At 32.5% G+C, this 21,446-nt stretch overlaps 1 protein-coding gene across 1 annotated transcript in view; it reads left to right on the forward strand.

Annotated features, from left to right (window-relative positions):
• The window catches only part of Wdr17 (WD repeat domain 17), a 93,896-nt gene that overhangs the window by 14,283 nt on the left and 58,167 nt on the right, over positions 1–21,446 (forward strand).

The raw sequence follows: 21,446 nt of genomic DNA on the forward strand, positions 1-21,446 counted from the left end.
AGTGTCTCCCTGCAGGGTAAGAGAGAAAGTGAGAGGAAAAGAGAAAGGAAAGAGAAAGGGCGCGAACTAGAGAGAGTGTGAAAACCAGGAGGATAGAGAAAGTGAGGAGGAGAGACAGAAGAATCCATAGCAAATTTTGTATCAATGTAGATAGAAATCTTACTCCATGTCCTAATGTCATTGTCTAAGACTTTGTATTATCTGGTATGATGCTGTAGTAGTAATGTAGAATTTTTTTCTTTCTGGTGTTTTTTGTTTGTTTGTTTGTTTGTTTTGGTTTGGTTTGGTTTGGTTTTTCCCAGTACTAGGTATTGAACTCAGGGGCACTTTACCACTGATCCACATCCCCAGCTCTTTTTAGTTTTGATTTGGAGACAGGGTTTCACTAAGTTGCTGAGGCTGGCTTTGAACTTGCAGTCCTCCTGCCTCAGTCTTCTGCTGATGTAGAATTTTCTTCTATTCACCTTGAACAAATTGATAGAGAAAATATATGAAAAATAAAAATCCTGCTTCCTTTATGCCTTCATCCACAATATATTGCTGAAGAGTTCTACTTTCCTAGGGTACAGGATAATATCTTATCTTTCTCCTAATTTTTTTTTAAGCTCTAGTCACTGAGTAGATATAGGGAAAGACCATGAAGAAAAGGAAGAAAGAGAAAAAGTACTTGATAGAGATGAGAAAGACACAATACTATGGCTTGTATGCCTATAAGCAGGAAAAGAGACAGTTGAGAGTAGTTATGCATTAGATAGCATAGTATCTGCCATGTATCTAATTGGGCCTATCTTCTTGTTTCTTTGTATCTTTAGTAACTAGCATTAGTGCCTTCCCATGATATATGCACACTATCTGGTGAAACAATGAAATGAAATGATATAGCACATCTCATGGATTAATTTTTTTTTACTAAATAATATATATTATTAATGGGACAAATACTATATTTGGTTAGCCAAAGTAGTTAAGGCCAACCCTGGCTTATCCTATTACTGTAGACAATAATGATGTAATGTTTGTAATAGCATATCCCTGGGGTGATGAAAACATGATAATTAATTATATTTAAAGGCAATTAAGAAGGCCATAGTTAATTGACATTATTGACATCCACTTTCACAAATGATTTGAAAGTATTCATTCTAGGATTCTACCTGAGGTTTGGTAGCACGTAACAGGAAAATGCAAAATAATAGTGGCTTAAAAAATTAGAAATTGATTTCTCTCTTGTATTTAAAAAAAATGGACGGGGGATTGCTGTAGGAAGTTTTCAGGCATTCAGACTTCTCATTCATAGTTCTGCCATCCTTTGGGTGTAACCTTCATCCTTGTGATTCAGGATATTTTCTAGAGCCCAGCAGATAAGATTAAGGCAAAGTTGCAGGTGGCAGAAAAAGGATGAGCTGGGAAATGGTACACCCTTTCTCCTAATGTGAGCGACATGTCCTAATACTATTTGTTGTCAGATTTTTGTGCAAATATAGTATTTAGTAATATGCTTTCTTATTCCTTCAAGTTATTTTCTTTAATATTAGTTCGCATTTTACAAAATGTTTCTCAGAGGACATTTTGAATTTTCTCTTGATTTTATGAAACTAGCAAAGGTGAAGATGAATTTTAGAAAAATAATCATAAAAAATTAAAAATAAACATATATTTTGGCAACTTATACTTTCTCTACTGCATCAAACCACTTTCATAAAAATGTGAAATTGTTTTCCTTGAATTTTGATAGAGACTCCAATTATATTTCTTAGAAATATAGTGTATTTAGAAATTACTTAAAATCGATTTCCTTGAAAAATCCAATTATATTAAATAGTAGTTAACTTGAAACCCCATTTTATAGTCTAAAAACTAGAATGTTTAATTTATGGTGCACCATAATATGACTAGACATTTTAGATTTGTTAAATTGCCCTAACACAAGTCATTTGTTTTTCCTTATTTGTAAATTAGAACAATTTAGAGATTCTGGTTAGGACTGTCATTTAAAATATCAGGAGATGGCGATTCAGTTTTAAATGAGAATGGGATAATATTTTTAAACTGCTGAGAAAAAGGTAACTACACATTCAGTAAAAATATTCTTCAGAAACTGAAGGCAAAATTATAATGTTTTTATACAACCAATATCAAGCAAATTCATTATTGGCAGTGAATTATTAGCAGGTGGCAGAAAAAGAGTGAGCTGAAAAATGGTACACCCTTGCTCTTAATGCAAACAATATGTCCCGATGCTATTTATTATCAGATTTTTGTGCAATTATGGCATTTAGTAGTATACGTTCTTGTCTTTAAAATTATTTTCTTTAATATCAGTTCATCTGCTTTTACCATTGTTTTTAACAAAATAGTTCATTTAGTTGTATGGTATCCCAAAGCAGGATTACATTGAAATTTATCTCACTGATTGAGAGGGTCTAGTACTCAGGAGATCTGGGTGTGTTTTTCCACACCTTAACCCCCTTTCATGGCAGCCAGACTCAGCTTTGGATTCATGATTGGCAAGAACTGGGAGAAATGTCTTGTACTTCCTGGAGCAGTGGCAGACCTGTGCTTTGTTTTGGTGCAGGATGGGGATCTGAGATGTTTTCCGCCCCAGCTCCAGAGGCTGACAGCTTTCACTTCTTCCCTTGTCCCAGAAGTATTATCTTTGATTCCTGAGATTAGCCAGGAGGATTTCCATTCCCTCCCCAAAGGCAAAGAGGTTTGCTTTCATTCCTTCCTCATTTTCCCTGAGAGTGAGTTTGTTTGTTTCTCTGCTCCCTACAATTTAAGGATTTTTCTTCATTTGAAGGATGTGTAGTGTTTCAAGCCTATCAACCATCTGGTTGTCTTCTGTATGTCCAGGTCCCTGAAGGGGATAATCTCTGATTCTCCCCTGGTGTTTCTCCTAAGCACCCAATTGAAGCCTATGGAAAAGATTTTACAAGTGAATGCAAATTCAATTTGTATCTGGAACTTCCAATTATTCTTAACTAATATTCTACCTCACACTTGTTTTTTAGAAATTAACTGCATTTCTATCTGGCTTTTCCCTACCATATTTTATGGCAGTCACTTTTTTCCCCATGCTTTGTCAAATGTAAAGAGGTAAATATGCCCTTTTTTCAGAGGGACTCACCTTTCTTTAGATTCCTTGATTGTTTTGCAACCTCAACTCAATTAGATGAAGAAAAATTCTGCTTTTAATAAAGATATCTCTCTCTTGCTCTCTCTTTTTTTTTTTTTTTCTTATTGTAGTATAGGAGTGATGTTTATGGCTCCTTACATTATAAGTGGAAGTATAATTTTTAGTTTGTGTATTTTTGCCTACCTGGTCATTATTTTGTTGAATGCCAATAATTTAATGTTATCTTCCTCCAAAGAGATATCCTTTTGCTTTCAGAAGGTACTAAAATAGGACAGATTACCATAATCTAGTCATTGAATGAATTTCTTTGAAGCTGAATTTCACTCTTTTGAGGAGTGGTATATGTCCATTTCTTTCTTATTCTTAATGTATAGACACAGATTGTCCTTACTGGAGGATATCATTTGAGGTCACCTTTTCCTCAGCAGCATCTGAATTCTAATTATTGTCCCTCTAGCACCACGAAATTACCAGAAGCTATTCTTAAGCTTCTCAGGATTTCATTCACTACTTTTATATAGGCAAATTCTCCTAGGGGAAAAGTAGGATACATGTGTGTGCATGCATGTGAGTGTGTGTCCCTACACACACACACACACACACACACACACACACACATACACAGTTTCTAACTTAACTCTGGCCTTCCCTTGTCTCTGAGATCTTGGTCTGAGATTTTACATACTTTTTTCCAGCTTTTCTAGTTGTCCTCAGTGAGAGGACTTTGTGCTCATACACACACATCTTCTGCTTCAGAAGCCAAGTTCTTATAAAGTAATGATTTTCTGATTCTTCAAAACTCAGAATCATTCTGACTTCAGAGTACACTGAATAAACTATATATCTACTCTCTAACTCAGACTTCCCTTCTGATATTTTTATGTGGGTTTTGAGTCTAGTTAAGATAGACAACTCCACAGAACTGCGGTGATAAATTGCTCTTGACATCTAGCTTCTATTAATTTTGATTCCTCAAAAGGAACATCTTTTTATATTAAGATTAGACTGACAGGTGGTCTGGGATCTTTATCAATTGTGCAAGTAATATCTTTGGCATAAGGAATATTTACACTTCCTGAGTCTCTTTCATAAGCTCCCCTCCTCTCCCTCAACTCATTTAACATGATTTGAGACAGAACACACAGAAAAAATGTGAAAGAAGATGGTTTAAAATAATGTCATATATTTTAGATTAGACTCCTACTCTGGTTTGTTGAAAAGGTGATGGTCTATGCTTATTTTATATGTTCACCTAGTTTGTTAGGAAGTTTTAAATAAGTATCATTGCTGTCTAATAAATTACAGGAAACAAAGCTAAGTCTACAAACTGTAGATAATGCAGTAGGTTAGAACTTGGCAGGGAGGAATTTAGTAGACTAGTAGACAAAAAGGGTAACTTGCAAATATCAAAATTTCAGAGGATTAGGCCAATATCATGATGTGAGATATTAGATAAAAACAGATAGAAAAAGTTTAAATGTAGAATCAAAGTATAAATGGCTCAGAATAAGCCTTAGAGAATAGGCAAAAATGTTATTTTACTTAGAAATTTTAATCGCTATTTAGTCTCTCATCATTTTTGGACCAATGGGTAGCTGTGGAATGTTCTTTCTTGATATCAGAAGCACAAAGGTATAAATGGAAACACCCTTTCAATCAGGCCCTAGAATTGAAGCCTTCTGACTTCTGCCCACATCCTCTGGCAAAACAACCTACATGGAAAGACCAAAGACAATAAGCAAAAATACATAATTTACCCATTATGAAATTATGGCAAAGATAAAGATGCAAAGAGGGATATAAGAAAATAAACATCAGTAACCAGACCATGCATGTTACTTGTATGTTTGGATATTTAATGCCAGCAGTAAGTTTTTGACATTGCAAAATCCTTTATTTCATTATCTTTATTTTACATGGTGGCATTTAGCATTTGATTATTGTCATTTCCTTCCATCACTAATTTTAATTGGTAATAAGTTTTATTACAGATTAAGCTAAATTTATGGTTTTAATAAAAAATTAATTAGATACAAGGACATAGATACAGAGATGCAGAGATGTGGAAAAAGTGCCATCGCAACTCTTTCCTCCTAGTCTCAGTTACTGCTAAGTAATCATGACATACTTCCCCTCTGAGGTCAATTAAAGCTTTCAACTCTCCACCCCAGGGAGGCATGAGAGTTGAAACCTATTTACAGTTATTACACTAAAATGATTAGATCCCATCCAATCTCAAATACCTGGAGTACAACAAAGAAATACATTTTTTAAAAGCAAGGTTAACATTTAATCTTGGATAACATCATGTGAGATATTTTTCTTTTTCTTAGTTCTTGGAAATATAGTGAATAGTATTCATGAAAGATATCAAGCAATAAATATTGGGTGCCCTATAAACAAGGTGTTAATTTTGATTTCACTGCATTTATGTTAGTATAATAAATGCACAATTAGTGCTTAGCATCAGTACGAAATATGGTTACTAATTCAAGTTTGTATTTTGACCTTAAAAAAAAATTCCTAAATGATTTCCTTCCTAGAAGGAAGTGCAGAGTAATTACCATGGAATTACCAAACCATTTCACTTGGATACATTTCTTTGGATCACTTCCAAGTTTTAATAACATGTGCCTTAAATTCATGTGACATACCACTGGATGACAAACATTCCTAGCATTGTATCAATTCACTCATCATTTTTTATCTTTTATGCAAAGATGAATAAAGCATGAGTCTTTACATTTATAGCTACACAAATAATCATTATCTATTGCTTACAAATATGATAGTAAGACAAATGAGGACTAGGAGGATTTGAGAAAGACTTCAGAAAAGGATATTTAAGCTGGATCTTGAAAAAGAGGGAAAAAACACATTCTTCACAGAAAATAAGGTGGAAAGGAAGTACAGCCCAGGCAAGAGCATTTCAAAGGCTCAAGGCATGAATTCTAAAAGTATAGAACAATACATGTTTGGGAACGGCAATAAAAGCTGGGAATCAATAAGTGACCCATTCAGTAGTCTGTATAAAACATGATGAAAGGTTTCATTAAAAGCACTGGTATTATGGATGGAGATAGGCCTTTCAAAAAGGTATTTTAAAGGTAGCTTGATACGACTTCAAGATCAGATGTAATAGGAAGGAGAGGTGACATTAATGAAAGAATCAAAGACAGCTTGATGTTTTCATCTCAGGTTACTTGTCTAGAGTATAGCAGTCATTGAAATGGGGTGTGCAAGATAAAGAATGGTGGTAGTAGAAAGGGAAATCTCCCTTGGAAAGGTGTTAGGTTTTAAACATGTTAATATGTATGTGAACAAGTGGAAGTCTGAGGGAACTAGGTTTAGGAGGTAGCTTTAACAAGAGTTTTGAAGTTTGGGTTGAGTCGAAGTAGGTTAGGTTGTATTAGGAGAGAATCTGAAACCAGAGAGGCAATGGCAAGGTGTTTAGAGTGTTTGGACCAGAGTTCTCTTATATATAGGTAATAAAAACATTTGGCAGAACTTAGTTCAAGAATTGCAAGTCAGCATACTATGAGCAAGAGACAAGAGGCGACATTGAAGAGGACTGACGATTCCAGAAGATAAGGTAAGACAGAAGACTCAAACTGAGCAGATAGGTAGGAACAAAAGACTCTGCAAGAACTAGAAGGACAGGGACAATAGCCATGGTCCATATTCAAGGAAGAAATCAAAATGAAAGGAAATTAAGCAAAAGACTTTGCCAAGAGCAAGAGCCAATTCCCAAGCATTTTGACCTGAGGCTTCAAACAGATATTGAAAATACTTCTAGAATATAAGGAATTCAGTACAGATAAGACTGTTTTCAACTAACTACAGTGATAAGTATATTTCATACAAGTGTATCTTTCTATGCCAGAACAAAAGCTGCCTTGCTTTTTTTATGTGAAGGGGAAACACTCAAATTTTTCTTTCTCATTTTCTTTCTGTTTCTCCTCTGTCCCTCCCTTCTTCCCATTTTTTCTTCCTCTTTTTTTTTTCTTTCTTTCTCTTTTCCTGCCTGAATTCCTTCCTCTCTTCCTCCTTTTCACCCTCCCTCCTTTCTTCCTTGACCTTTATAGCATTGCAAAGATTTGAAGAGTGGTCAGGAAAAGATCACCAGGAACCTGTTGTGTTGGGTGAAGCATCTAAACCTTATAGAGGATATTCCAAATATTCTCCTGTATACCTTTTAATGTAGAAACTTTATATATCCAATTTTATGTGCAACTCCTGAGGTTGAAATTAGAACTAATCTTTTGCTTCCTGTTTTATGATTTTTCTTTTCTTTTTATAAAACTAAGTTCTAGAAATCATTTGCTTATTTCTTGCAAAAACTAAATCTAAGATGTTTTTTAGAATGACATTCTCTGGAACTATGTAACAAAATTATTTGATTTTTTCTTATTTTAATATAGCATTATATTTTCTGACTTAGTATTCTTTTCACAGATATTATTATGGGTAAACTATTAGAACTGTTTGGGCTGAAATTTTTTTGCAATATTAGCCTCTCCTTTCCACAAGGGAGATTATGGTAAAGCTTGTTCGGTTGAAACACATTATTGTTACTTTAGGTGCTGATTATTCTGATGCCGAGTTTCCAATTGCCTTGATTAAAGTAGACACATACTATGGCTTGGATGACTTACATTTCACATTGGTTTGAGCAAGATGATTGGTATGAAGGACTACAAAGAGTAAGATATATTTATGTTGTAATTTTGATTTTCTGTGATATTTTTCTGCTTTTCTTCTCATGTAGCTGTATTGTTTCAATCATATTTTGGACATTTTTGTATTCCAGAAATCTGAGGGTGAATAAGACAGTAATTTGATAGTTTTAAAACAGAAGAATATGATTTATAAAGATAGTTAAATACTGAAGAAAAGGCATTTTTTTCCTATCCTGATTTCAGATGAATTCTTAATCATGTTTTCAGATTGTCTTCTGGCTTAAAATATAAAATAGCATTTTGTATAATGAGATTAATGTGTTAAAATAGCAATAATTTGAAGATAGTCATTTCATATGAAGTAAAAGATTTAATAAAATAGAAGTTAAGTGTATACTAGTACCACATATTAAAATAAAATTATAAAAGGACATGCAAAAAGTTTTTGAGGAAGTATGCTATATTACACCTGAAAAATTTTTAGGCAATTAATTTTGTTTCAAAAGGAATTGCATTGTTACCATGGCAACTTTTGCATAGTAATTTGAAAATAGTATTCTTATCTCTTGTTGCGATGGTAAAAAAGAAAAGCTATTTAAAAAATATACATGTCAAAATGGATTTAATTTAGAAAAATATGATTTGTCCTTTTTTTTTTCATCATCTTGATGGGAAATTTAGTGTTATTTAAATGAAGACTATGTGGAGTTTTCTTTTCATTTAATTGTCAACTAAAAAGCCTGAATATCTTTATACTGTTTGACCACATTTTTCCTTATTGTTGTTCCAAAGCATATGCTGTTAAAGATGTGCAGTACTTTATTTTTTTCCTCCTTTTTACATTTTCACTCTAATCATATTAATCACATGAAGTTATTTTCTCCTTAGTTTGTTTTTAATTATAAATTCTTAGTAGAGCACAGGCTCTTTGTTTTGTATTTTTATAGATACTTTTACTTTTCTTCTTCTTCATTTTTTTCTTTTAACTGTGGAACAAGCTGGTAGACATCTCTGGAGCCAGTAGATATCTGCCTCTGAAGAATGAAACTCAAACTGTGAATTCTGAAACATTCTTCAGAAAAGAGATTGGTAATTAGTGAGTAGCTTTTATTCTGACTTTCAGTGGCATCCATGATTGATGGAAATATTTCAGCTTATGGTTTAACAGTAGTGTTCTAAGCCCCTCTGACTGACACACACACTCACACTCACACACACACACACACACACACACACACACACACTATAGTGCTTGGTATCCTTTGTAATATGTGAGTACGTTTTAAATGTAATAGCAAGTGCATTATTGATGTTTTGAAACAGGAGGTATATTTTGACTTGTTTTTGTTTTGTTCTCAAGTATAGTCCATATATTTCTCCATAGAGCACATAGGGATGATAGTCTAATTTGGGAAGCAAGGGTGACTAATTTTAATAAAAATGCTTCCTACTAAAATGTGTGTTTCCAAGCGCCTTTGGAGCAGCTCATGGAGATTATGAGGATTCAGAATCTCTTTCCTTGCCCTTTACTATTACTATGGGCTTCTCTAAAGGAATTCTTGGTTTTGAGACATATTAAAAGAGGAGTTATTCTTAAATGTAGAAATAAAGTAGTCCTAAATTTCATATGGTCTTTGTGAGTTTGATCCTCTTGCCAAGTTTTGATAAATTCTGACATACACATAGATGAGAATGAAGGTCCTATTGTAAATGAAGAAAATTGGCACAAGAATATTGTCTTCTTTTCATATAAAAATTCAGATTATTATTTTTAGGTTATATGTTTATACATTTATACATATGTATATCTACTGTATAATCATTCAGCATAGGAGACATTTTGAGTGTTTTAAAAATGTTCTAAAGATTCATTCCATCAGTACACCACAGTGAATCTCATGATCTTGTATATTCACAAGAAATTAATTAAGAAATTAGAGCTATGAGTAAAAGACAGAAAGATCAATAGAGGAAAGGGAGTTGGGGTTGGTGAGAGGGAAGATGAAGGAGATGTACTGGGGTCTTAATTAGAACAAGATATATTCCATGCTTTTATGATTATTTCAAAATGGATTCTACTGTCACATATAATGAAAAATAACCAATAAAAATAAATAAAATGTTCACAAGAAGATACAAATTGGATTTTTTAATTAAAAATTATAAATTAGCAATACAGTGTTTGAAAATCACATACAAGTATGAATTTAATCCTTAGGATACCAAGTCCACATTTGTATTCTAACATTATTAATATTCATGACATTATTTAATAATATAAGTCAAAATATTAAATGAACTTGATTTTAATATACTTCTGAAGTTTGGTTTAGGCAGTATTGTGACTCTCCATTATCTATATTTAAAATTTTATTATTTCATATCATAATAACCTTGCCTGTTTAAAAGTCAGCTTTTTTAACTATACAAAACTTATGAAGATGTTCTCCGTTCACCTGTTTTTTTCCTTTTTATTCACTTACCATGCAAAACATATTCACTATATGTTCTCTATCAAACCTAAGAATAACAGTAGAATTTGTGTGTGTGTGTGTGTGTGTGTGTGTGTGTGTGTGTTTTATATGGCATGAGATTGAAACCAAAAATAAAATTTAGGTTAAAAAAATTTAAAAAGTACACTTGTAAAGAGTGGAGTTGCTGGGTTACTGACACTATCAGTTACCTGTGGGATGACACAGTGTTCATACTTTCTTCACGAATCCATTCCAAATCTGCATTATTCAGTAAACTGCAATGTTTATCAGTTCGTCAGTAAAGTACATGTGTTATTTCTGGGCCAAAAAGTTTAATTCCTGAAGCAATAAATGTTTAAATGGACATGAAAATTCTTTAGTTGGTCACATAAAAATGAAACATTCTGAAGTGAGCATAATAAAATGTTTATAATTCATATGAAATATGTTACTTGTCATAATTAAATGTTTATCCTTATATGTGACATATTTTGAAAATCACATAAAAGTATGAATTTCATTTTTAGATTTATATTTAAAAATTACAACTATGTATTTCAAAATATATCTTCCATTGAATATTTTCTATTTCTAGTAATGGTGAATCATTAATTGTGTAATCATTCATGCTGATAACAAAGGTAGTCAAAGAAAATTTCTGGGCATTTCATCTCTTTTGCAACTGTAGATAATCACCTAATAAAAACTATATAACTATATACTTTATAATCATTGAGAAAATATTCTAGAAGTTTCAAATTCCAGCAGTCGTTGAATACATAATGCAGATTTTTAAATGCAGTGGAATTTATATATTTAATGATGCATGATATGTTTTTATATTTCATTCAAAATCTTGAGTTTTTAAAAGTAAGGTTTTGTCCTATTTATTATTTTAATGACTGGTTTAGACAAGTTAGTCAACTCTGAACTTTAGAAGGATTTAAGTTCTTGAACTGTAAGACCTATAAAAACTTTTTAAGAACAAAACCATCCCAAATTTTGTGCCAGCATGGAGGTTCTTATACACTAATTTGGAAAATGTGAAAATATTAGATCAGGATGTACTGATAGTTTAAGTAAGAATGTATGGGCATATATATTTCCAAATACTTTATTTACTTATGATAAATAATAATTTAGCAGAGGAACTTTGAGAATCCAATCTAGTATGTAAGAAGCATAGAAATCACCACTCCATCCTAACCAGGAGTAAAAAGATGAACAAACTGAAAAATCAACAACTCTTAGGTCCTTTAGAGAAGTGGGATCACAGGGAAAACCATTGCCCTTAGAATTAGAGAGACAAGCAGGCAGACAGATAATCATGACTATTTGAAGGAGAAACCCTAGAGCAGGCCTCCCTGGAACTATTGCCATGGTAGGAAAACCTGAAGTATAATTGACAAATTGCTAAAGGCACAGTGTGGACAAGTCTGAGAGTTAAAAATTCTGGAAAACCAGTGATAGACTGTCCCCAAGCTTTTGTGAGCTCCATTTTCAGGAGCTCTGCCAAGTGTTCACAGTGAATATGGAAGAAAATTTCTCTCTTGCTTCTGGCAGGGGAAAAGGAACTGTTTGGATTATACCAGGGCATTCTGTTCTTCTTAACAAGACTTGTCTGCCCTCAGTAGAAACATCTTACCAGTGTCTTATCTGTCTGGGGGAAGAAAACCCAACACCAGTCTGATTTAGCTTTTCACACTGAGCAAAGGGGAACACTCAACTCTTGTTGCCTCCAGCCATCCTGTTCCACCTGAGGAATGTAATGTGAAGAACTGAAAAGAACTGGTCAGAGACATGGACTCATCAAAAGACTGAGACCCAATAACAGAACTAGAGAGTGCATCCCCAACCTCCACACTTTAACCCTGTATTGCTAAGAGCTTGTTTAAAGCATTTTCTCTCACATGATACATCATGTCCCTTCACAAAAAGCTGCAAAGCATACTTAAAGGCAAAATGCAATTCAAAGAGATAAGCATCAGAACCAGTTATTATTCCCCCCCACAAAATGAATTACGTAGGTGTAAGTTTATGTATAATATCTAGTTAAAGAAAACTATAAAACTGTGAGGAATGAAGTCAAAGAAGAGCTAAATAAATGGACATTCAATGTTCATGGATGAGAAGATGCAATATTGATAAGATGCCATTTCTTCCTAACTTGGTCTAATAAAGTCCCAATCAAAATCCATCTAGCTGTTTTGTGGATATCAATAAGTGGGTAAATATTCTGGTTAAATATCCAGAATAGCTAACTTGATATTTAAGGAGAACAGAATTTTAGTATTAACACTACCTAACTTTAAGACTTATTATAAAGACAGTTTGGTATTTACAAAAGGATACACAACAGAAAAAGAATAAGAAGCATAGAAACACACACACATAAATATACTCATCTGAGCTTTGCCCAAAGAACAAAGGTAATATTGTGGTGCAGAAAAGCAGTCTTCTCAACTAATGGTGACAGAACAACTGAATATACATACATAAAAAATCAATCTAGACACAGGCCTCACACCTTCTATATAAACTAACTCAAAATGGATCATAGAACTACATTTAAAACACGAAACTTAAATTCCAGAAGATAACATACAAGAAAACCTAGATGCCTATGGATTTAGCTGTGATTGTTTAGACACCAGAGGTGCATTCTGTGAAAGAAATGATGAATAAGCTGAACTTCTTTAAAGTGAAAAACTTCAGCTTTGTAAAAGGTGAGATCTGGATAGTATGACAAGCTATACACTGGGGAAAACGTTGCAAAAGACACATCTAATAAAGGGCTTTTATGCAAAATATACATAGAACTCATAAAACTCAGCAATAAGGAAATGAAGAATCTGATTGAAAATGAGCAAAAGGCCTGAGCAAGTACCTCATCAAAGAAGATATGCGAATGGCAAATGAACATATGAGAAGATGTTCTGAATCATCTGTCATTAGGTTATTGCAAATTGAAAATGATGAATGACTGCATACCTATTAGAATGCTCAAAATCTAAATACCAAATGTTGGCCAGGACATGGAACAATTGACACTCTCATTCACTTCTGATGGAAATACAAAATGGGTACAGACACTGTGGAATACATTTCGGCAGTTTCTTACAAAAGGAAACATATTCATATCATACAAACCAGCAATTGCACTCCTTGGTATTTACTTAAATGAATTGAAAACTTACATTCACAGAAAAACCTGTACAAGGATGTTTATAGTGGCTTTATACATAATTGCCCAAATTGGAAAGCAGTCAATATGTTCTTCAATAGATGGGCAGCTAAATAAACTTCATGCAAACAAAAGAATATTATTCTGTACTAAAATGAAATGAGCCATCAAGCCATGAAAACCACTCGGAATCTCCCTGCCTAGACAACAATTGCACTAACAGAATCTATCTGTCCGATGTAATTATTTTGGAACTATTTTGGACTACCAAAGTTTCTGCAACTTCCAGAGAAAGACTTGGATGTTAAATTTCAGTCAGTTTCAACTCTTAACATAGTAGCAACTACTTGTTCTCTATCTCAATCCCCATAGTAGGAAACTGCATATGTTCTAAAAGTAGCTTGCATGAACAAAAGCACCGTGTCCTTTAAATATCAGGGATAACTGTTCTGATCACTAACTGTTGCTTCTGATTATAAAAATAGACACAAGCAGGCACTGTTGCAACCTTCCCCCATTGTTGCAAGCCCCTCCCTCTCAACCTAAAGTGATCAATAGGATTTTTTTTTTTTTTTGGCATGAAGATTAAATCCAGGGGTGCTTTACCACTGAGCTACATCATCAGCCCTTTTGATTTTTTTTTTTTTTTTTTTTTTTTTTTTTTAGACAGTGTCATGCTAAGTAGCTTTGGGCCCCACTGAATTGCTGAGGCTGACTTTAAACTTGCCATCCTCCTGCCTTAGCTTACCAAGTCACTGGGATTATAGGCCTGTGCCTCACCACCTGGTTAAAAAGAATATTAAGGAATGGTGCCCCCTGCCTTTTAACTGTTAAGTGTTTTTTTTGTTTTTGTTTTTTTTCTCTTTTTACTGTTTTGGGAGCCAGTCATTGCTGACTGGAGAATAGAAAAGCAACCACATATGCAGAGAAATTTACTCTGAGACTGATCCTTGACAAAGAGCAAAACCAAAAGCAATAAATAAAATAATAACAAAAAAAAAAATAAGCAAACCCAGGAGAAGATGGAATATGTGATTTCTAGAGTTACCACATTATTAGATTTAATTATCCAGTTTTCAACAACAAAATAATCAAAGTCCTACAGAGAAACAGGAAAGTATAGTCCTTTTAATGGAAAAAACAAATAAATCAAGAGAAATTTTTCCTGAGTAAGTTCTTATGGCAAATCTATTAGACAAAGATATTAAAAATAACCATTTTAAAGCTGTTTGAGGAACTAAAGGAAGATGTGAAGAAAATCAAGAAAAAGTAATGAACAAAATGGAAATATTAACAAAGAGAAAACTATATGAAATTGAAATTCTAGGATTGAAACATAATAACTGAAATTTTTAAATTAATTAGAAGAATTCAAAGGCATATTTGAGCAGGCACAAGAAAAGTAACTGCAAATTTGAAGATAGGACAATGGAAATTACTGAGTCTGAGGAATAGAAAGAAAAAATATCAAAGAAGAAGAGTGACCTAAGGGACATCATCAAGTAGACTAACATTTTCATATGTGAGTTCCAAATGGAGAATTTGGAAAGAAAGAATATTTAAAGAAATAATGGCTAGAAAACTAAATGGCATAAATATAAACTTCCAAGAATTTTAGTGAACTCCAATAAGTCTACATTGAGACATTATAATTATGTAATTGTAATTTAAAACCAAAGACAAAGAGAGGATCTTGAAATCAGTAAGAAGCAAGACATCACATAAAAGTTATCCTCAAGAAGATAATCAGCTGATTTCTTACCAAACACTCTGGAGACCAGAACATAGTAGGCTGATGTATTCAAAGTGAGAAAAGAAAAAAAAATTGTCAACAAAATTCCATATCTAACCAAACGTCCTATCAGAAGTGAAGGATAAAAGTAAGGGAAAAATTAGAATATACCCAAACAAACAAAAACTAAGAGAATTCATTACCAGTAGATACTCCCTGGAGTAGATATGCTCAAGGGAATCCACTTAGGTGAAATGAAATACACTAGACAGTAACTCAAAAGCCCTATGGGAAAAAACCCAAAAATCTCAATAAAGGTAGACATATGGGTAATCACAAAAGCTATTATTTTGAAACAATGATTTATAATGCTACTTATTGAGTTCCCCATGATTTATGAACATAAAATTTAAAAAGATACTAGTCTACAAGTTGTATTGTTGAAACTTTCATCTGTGATTCAACATTTCGTTTCATATTAATTTGAAAAACTAATACATTTAAAACATTATTTATGATTTGTGGCACATAGGCATCTACAACTGACAGGCATAAAGATAGAGTAGCAAAGAACCCAAATTATATATTGTTTTGAAGTTAAACTGGTAAAAAATCAAATTAGTACCTTATATATTTAGAACTTAAAATGTAATCCTCATGGTAGCCACAAAGAAAATAGATATATAACTAAAAGGAAATGAGAAAGTAATTCAGAGTATCCCTTCAAAAATTAAATACAAAAGGTAACAGTAATGCAGGAAATGAGAGACAAAAAAAGAAAAAGAAAAAGAAAAACTTTAAGACATATTGAAGACAAATAGAAAAATGAAAAAGGTAAGTCTTTCCTTATAAGTATTTATAGCCATCCCTCAGTATTTATGGGGGATTATTTCCAGGACCCTCCAGAAATAACATAATCCATTGATGCTCAAGTCCTTCATATAAAATGTCATAGTATTTGCATATAACATATACACATGCTTCCATATACTTAATTTTTTACTTTTATTTATTTATTTTTTTGGTACTGGGGATTGAACCCAGGGCCTCACACCTGTTAGCAAAGTGCTCTATCACTGAGCTTCAACCCCCATTCACTCCTGTACCATGAAAATCATCTGTAGGTTATTTATAAAACCTAAAATGATGTAAATACTTTATAAATAGTTATTTTACCATAATGTTTAGGACATAATGACAAGAAAATCTTTAATGTTTAATAAAAGCAAACTTTTTAAAGAAAATGTTTTAAATATTCAATATGTGACTGAATTTACAGATTTGAGATCCATGGATACAGAGAGATAGCTGTACTTCAAATGTAAATGGATTTAAACTTTCCAAGCAAAGACAGATTTTCAGAATGGATTAAAATGATTAAATTATATGCTGTCTACAATTAATCTATTTAATTTGGTGGGGGGAGTACCAGGGATTGAACTCAGTGAAACATACATCCCCAGCCCTATTTCGTATTTTATTTAGAGATAGGGTGTCACTGAGTTGCTTAGTGCTTCACTTTTGCTGAGGATGGCTTTGAACTCATGATCCTCCTGCCTCAGCCTCCAGAGCTGCTGGGATTACAGGCATGTGCCACCATGCATGGCTACAATTAATCCACTTTAAATCTGAAGACACAAAATAAAGTAAAAAAGATAGAAAAAGATTTTCCATAAAAAGTAACAAAAGAAAGTAGGATGGCTGTATTAATACCAGATAAAATTGACTGTAGGTCAAAAAAGGCTAGAAGAGACAAAGAAGAACATTATAAATAAACTGAATATATAAGAAAGACATAACAATTATATAACATATACCTAATAAGAGACCATCAAAATATGAAACAATAACTGACTGAAATGAAGGAAGAAATAGTTCTATAATAAGAGTTGGAGAATTCATTACCCCGAACACAGAATCAATCAAGACTATACCATAAAGAAATTGAAAATTTGAATAGTCCTATAATTAGTAAGGACTAAGGACTATTGAATAATAAAAATTCTACCAACTAAGAAATGTCATGGACCTGAGGGTGAATTCCCCTAAATGTTTATGAAGAAAACTGATCCTTCTCAAATTTTTCCTAAAAAAAGATAAAAATAAAAATAATTGAAGAGGAAGGAATACTTCTTTATTTATCAGGCTAGCATCTTCTTGATTCCAAAGTCAGATACAAGAAAAGTACAACTAATTTCCCTATGAACATTTCTACAAATATCCTCATCAAGTATTAATACATTTTTTTTACTACAAAAGTTACTATGGTGCTATAATAATCAGTGTCATGCTGGCATAAAAATAGGTATATACCCCTTTAGAGTACAGTAGACTTTTCATATATATATATATATATATAGATAGATAGATAGATATAGATATATATATATCTCCTTGCATCATATGGTTACCAATTATTTAACACAGGTGCTCTGACCATTCATTCAATGGGGTAAAGGACAGTCTTTTCAACAAATGAGCAGTAAAGGAATGATGTTAGACCCTTACCAAATTTAATGTACAAAAATTAAAATGGCTCAAAACCTGAATGTAAGACCCCAAACTATAAATCTCTTAGAAGAAATCATAGGGTAAAAGCTTTACAACATAGGATTTGACAATAATTTCTTGGATATGATACCAAAAGCATAGATATTCAAAGAAATAATAAGTTGGATTTTATAAATATTAAAAAGTTGTTCATCAAGAAAAACTACCAACAGATCAAAAAGGCAATCCACAAATGAGAAAATAAGTTTGATAAGGGATTAATATCCCAAATACATAGAGCACTTCTAAAGCTCAACAGTGAGAAACACAAGACTAACTGGATTAAAAAATTGGCAAAGTACTTGAATAGACATTTTTCCAAAGGAATAGATATGCAAATGGCCAATAAGCATATGAAAGGTGGTCAATGTCACTAATCATTAGGTAAATGTGAATCAAAGTAACAAATACCACTTCATATCCATTAGAATGGTTACTATTAAATGACAGGAAATATCAAGAGTTTATAAGAATATAAAGCAATCATAACGCTTCTGGTGAGAATGTAAAATGGAGGAGCCAATGTGGAAAACAATGTGAAAATGCATCAAAATATTAAAAATAGTTACCATATAATACAGATACTCCACTTTGGGGCATATACCCCAACAAATTAAAAGCAGGATCTTAAAGATTCTCTCTCTCTCTCTCTCTCTCTCTCTCTCTCTCTCTCTTCCCACACCATATTCATAGTAGCATATCTGCAATAGCTGACATGTGGAAGCAATTCAGCCATCCGTTGACAGATGAGTGGATAAGCAAAATATCATATATACACACATTGCAATATTATTCAGCCTTTAAAAATGGGCATTCAAAAAAACTATAAAATAAAATAAATGGAAATTCTGAGATACAATATGGATTTGACAACAATCTAAGAATATATATTAAGGATAATAAATCACTAACAAAAAGACGAATATTTATTATTTGACTTATATAAGTTACTTAAAGTAGTCAAAATCATAGAGGCAGCTGTAGAATAGTGGTTGTAAAGGGCTGAAGAAGGGGAGAAAGAGGGGTAATTGTTTATGGCTATTGAGTTTCAGTTTTACGAAATGAAAAGATTTCTGGAGATGAATGGCAATGATGATTGCATAATAAGAAAATATTTAATACTACTGGGATGTACACTTAAAATCATTAAGAGTAAATTTTAAGTTATATTTATTTTACCATGCTAAAAAACATTAAAGATTGAAAAAAAAAAAAGAAATAAGTTATCAAACCATGAAAAAACAAAGGAAACTTAAATGTATATTGATAACTGAAAGAAGCTAATTTGAAAAGGCTAGGTACTGTATCATTCCAACTGTATGACATGCTAGAAAAGCAAAACTATGGAGGAAGTAAAAAGATTAGTTGTTTCCAGATTGGGGAGGGACAGGAATGAATAGGCAAAGCTCAGAAGACATTTTAGGGCAGTGAAATCACTCTATATAGTACACTACAGTGTTATTGTACATTTGTCAGAACCAATAGTAGAATACCAAGACAGAACCCTAATGTAGACTATGGACTTTGATAATGATATTTTGGCATAGCTTCATCAGTTGTAACAAAAGTACCACCTGGTACTGGATGTTGATAGTTAGGGAGCTTGTGTTATAAGGAAGAGGAAGGCTACAAAGGGTATTTGGGAATGATTTGTATTTAACTGCACAATTTTGCTATGAACCTAAAACTATTTTAAAATTAATTCATTAACTTTTAAAAATGTACAAATTTAGCAGAAAGTTAAAATTTTTAAATGATTCCATTTTACATTTGTGTTTAAAGAGCCCTATGTTTCCTTTACGAAATAAACTCAATATTTTATTAAACAAATCAGCAGTTGTTTTTACTTACATAGAAATGCTATAAATAGCAATCACAGATCTCTAGCATATTCTACAAAAGCCTATTTAATTCACATTGAGACTGAAATGACATATTTTCAGTGAAGAAGAATATTATTGTAAAATTACCACTTAGAAAAAAAAAAACACTATATATCTTTTTTTTATTTATCCTGAATGCTAGCCCCTGAAGTAATGCAGTGTCATTAGAGGAGGAAGAAAGGATTTTTCTGTAGAAGCTTTGGGATATTTGTAAGCACTCAAAGATTGATAGTACTATTTCTTTATCATGACAATTTTTCACTTCAAATAGTTGACTGAGTTCTGGTAAACTTTTCACTAGTTCTATCCAGATAAGGGGTTTTGTGGGACAAGAACAAAGAATTGGAGAACAAGAAGAAAGTAGATGTTTTCCAGTTGCAAAAGCCTGAAAGTAAAGATAAAAGGAAGAAAGTAGTGTTATAAATTGATATGTTAATGGTACATTGTAGAAGACATAACTGATTGACATTTGCTAATGTCTGAACATGAAGGAAGAAGAGGGTTGGGAATGTACTCAGTGGTAGAGTGCTTTCCTGGCATGCGTGAAACTCTGGGTTCTGTCCTCAGCAACACACACACACACATACACATATACACACAGTGAATAAGATATTAGGGACACCATAAAGCAGATAATAAAGAGACACCAAGTTATGTTTTCCATAACTGTATGAGGTATCATTGATTTGGGATAACTTGCTTTAAACTTCTGGGTAGCAGAGTAGAAAGAGAAGACCATGGCTATTATTAAGTTGTAGGGTTCCAGGGAATACACTGAACAAGCACCTAGACACTTGTACTGAACATCTTATGTGCATATATTTTGTATGTGTAATAATTTTATATATTGTGATTTTGATATTAATATTATGCTCTTTATATAAAGCTTTTGAGCATCATAAACTAAATATTGAATAGATATTGACTATTAAACATATAATGGTGGTCTGAATTCTAATTTCAAAAGGTTTTTTATTTCATCAGTAATTTATTTGTGAATGTCATTCATTAGATAACTATATAGTGTAGTACTCTGCCTAGGTATGTTTTTAGCCTTAGAATGATTTTCCAGTTTGATGAATTCTCAATATGATCCTAAACTTGCAATCAGTTTCATTTCTATAAGTATAAAACACCCATGATGCTTCTTCTCTCCCATATGTTAGAAGAATTTTGAGTTTATACGCAGATTCATAGAATTTTTTGAACTGAGAGAACTCTTGCAGAAAATGCAGTTCAAAAGTATATTTTAGATTCAAGAGATAGATACCTAAGGTTCCAACTTGTATTCTGTGCTTGGTGCAAAGCTGGGTCTCATTTTTTATTTATTTAGTCTTGACCCTGGGCTGCTTCTACCATGCTTCATAGTCTGCATTTCTGGGGTTGGTTACTTAAACATCTTCTGTCTTCTGACATAATCAATTTTTATCAAAATATATACTACTTTCCAATTTTTTTCTGTCCCCTCTGGTAACAGTGAACAATGTTGTTAATCCAGTTTCCCTATAACTGTCTTAAATACTTAAAATAGTTTTTGTGAGTATAAAGAGTTAATGTAAAAACCTGGAATTCTATGACAGAGGTCACAATCCCATCAACATTGACCCATAGTGTTTTAAATTTGAATTTCTGCCTTGAACGAATTGCAAGTTTTTAAAAATTGATACATATCACAGAAAAATATGGATATTTTAGTTTATCTCAGAAGTTCCATTTATCTGGCAGCATGGGATGGCCATCTCCAATGGAATTAAAATTGTTTAGATGGGATGTGTACCTTCTCTTTCACTATAGTTTCCATAACTCCT

The sequence above is a fragment of the Sciurus carolinensis genome, chromosome 4 (assembly GCF_902686445.1).
Source record: "Sciurus carolinensis chromosome 4, mSciCar1.2, whole genome shotgun sequence".
Classification (NCBI taxonomy): Eukaryota; Metazoa; Chordata; class Mammalia; order Rodentia; family Sciuridae; genus Sciurus; species Sciurus carolinensis.